The sequence below is a fragment of the Trachymyrmex cornetzi genome, unplaced genomic scaffold (genome assembly GCF_001594075.2).
Source record: "Trachymyrmex cornetzi isolate Tcor2-1 unplaced genomic scaffold, Tcor1.1 scaffold714, whole genome shotgun sequence".
NCBI lineage: Eukaryota > Metazoa > Arthropoda > Insecta > Hymenoptera > Formicidae > Trachymyrmex > Trachymyrmex cornetzi.
Genome location: NW_017300042.1, coordinates 64,576 through 67,158, shown reverse-complemented (window position 1 = coordinate 67,158; position 2,583 = coordinate 64,576).

Below are 2,583 nucleotides of genomic sequence, written 5' to 3'. Positions count from 1 at the left end.
ATAAAGTAGCTTTATAAAACGCGAACGAAATATATTGCTAACATAAAACATAAAAGATTTGAAACTGCTTATTGTATAGAACATTCCTTGACAGATAGAAGAGGTGAAATAAGTTTTGAGGTTATAAAATTAACAAAAATGGATGTTGCATTATGATATACGGAACATGAAACGAAATATATTTTGTCATTTCTTAAACTTATAAAATGTGTAAAGTTGGTAACACCAAATACATAAAACCGATTGAAGACCGTTTACACAGCTTTCTTAAAACGGCTTAATAATGCCAAATCTCTTTCTGAAAATGTCTGGATTTACTAAAACGGTTTTAATAACATCGGCATTAGGGACATTTACACGATAACAACTTTAGCTAAAACGGTTTTACCAATGCGTGTAAACGTAGTCATAGACGCTGCGTTCGGGAAGTATTATTAGCGTTATTTGTATCATTCTAACCTTTCCACTCTTAAGATATATCCACGCAATTAGGAAGCTGCTTAAACATGTACATAAAGAAAATTATCCAATTGCATTTCTCTTTTAAAGTCGCACATAAAATATGATTGGATAATTTTCTTTATGCATACGTTTATGCGGCTTTGCAAGTTGTGTGGATATACCCTTAGTGACACAAACTATAGTGTGGTCACGTGATCCGGTGAATTATGTTTTCAATTGAGATAGTACAATGTGGGGAAGAGTCCGAAAGACATCTATCCGTATTGTCCAAAGACATAGAGAATGGACTGCACGATTCGTATCTAAGTAGTGTATCAAATGTGGTCGACAATAATGAGAAAGAGGGATCGTGGGAAACGGCCAATCTTCCTCTCATTCTTTCTCCCATTACACCATTGAATGGAAAAAGATAGAAATGGCCGTCTGCCACGGTCCCTCTCTCTCATCCCTATCGACCATTTTGACACGCGCAGTCTATTCTCTATGGCCCGTATTCAGAACGCTCTTACAACGATGTTAGCACGCTAACATACTATACTTTACGTCACGCATATTATAGAATTTCAGAGATAAAAATGCTCTTTTATCGATAAAAGCGCGTTCTGAATACGGGCCTATGTCTTTGGTGTTGTCTTTATTTTCTCGTCAAACCGCGGTTTTCTATAGTTTAGTATAGGGAAGGTGCTCTCCAGTACGTTACGATTTCTGATAGGTTTTAATTTCTTGTTCCCTGTTCCTGTTGCGTGTTTCTTTCCATTGAATACATTCAGTACTATAACCGCTCATTGAGCATTCAGTGAGCTCTCGTATCTGTTTGGTCTATATTTTTAGGTCTAACGGAATATGACAATCTCTTGCATCTGATTGACATATTCCATTAGATCTAAAAATTAGATCAAACAGATACGAGAGCTCACTGAGCGCTTAGTGAGCGGTTGTAGTACTGAATGCATCCATTGTGTTTAAAGGCACAATAGAGGAACAAGAATTATAGATATTAAAATTTCCATCTATTAGAAACCGTGTATTCCGATGTAATTAGTTTCTGATAGATTAACATCTTAATATCTAATTCCTGTTCCTCTACTGTGCTCAGGCCCTTAACAGTAACCATAAGACATACCGTAAGAATTAGCCAATCGGAATTAAGAGTTCAAAAGAATTCGACTCTGAAAGTATACACAGGGTATTCGAAAAGATTGGAACCCCCTATGATCTTCAAAAGTACACAATTTCAAGGAAAGTGACCCGAATAAAAGTTGCAGGGGGCAAAAAGAAGATTTACTGATATTATTAGTTTGACCTTAGGTGGCGTCAAGATTGGATCAAGGTCAAATCGATTTTTTAAATGGAACACCTCGTTTTTCATTGCATATTTTAATACTACACCTAGAGAGCTTTCCAAAACACTATAATAAAATATTTTTTCATAAAGTACTTTTTGAATTATAATGCTTGAAAGTTACAGTATCATTGGTATTAGCATTGCCCAAAGTGCTCAAACGATGGCTTAAACCTTTCGAATATTGTTTAGGATTGTGACTTGGATAATATTTGTTAAGATTAAGGCCATTGGAGGTTCTTCCGCTTATTTTCATTTCTACATAAAAATAGTTCACAAAACGTTGACATTCTAAGAATGGATCATTACAGTTCACAAAACGTTGACATTCTAAGAATTGATTAGGACACGGAGACAACCCACGAAACGCATAGTTCTGGTATCCTATTTTATTATTCGAAAAACAACAAAGAAAAATGATGCATCATGCGTAACAGGCATCTCACCCTGTATTACAACCAAAAATGATTATTTTGACGACACATGTATACTTTGACGACATTATACGGTAATTTGATTATTTTGACGACATTACGAAAATAGTCCACGAAATATTAGTATACAATAGGATAAAATTCACAGGAAACAGAATATAAGCAGGATATAGTTGAATTTTTTATCTATTTATTTTACAGAAACTTTTATATATTTACATTTTTATATATTTTATAATTTGACGATAGTCGTCAAAAGATATGTTCTACTTAACATTAGCAAGTATCAATTTATCCTTGTTGTCATAAAATGTTAAGCGAAAAATGAAATGATGCACGCGAGTG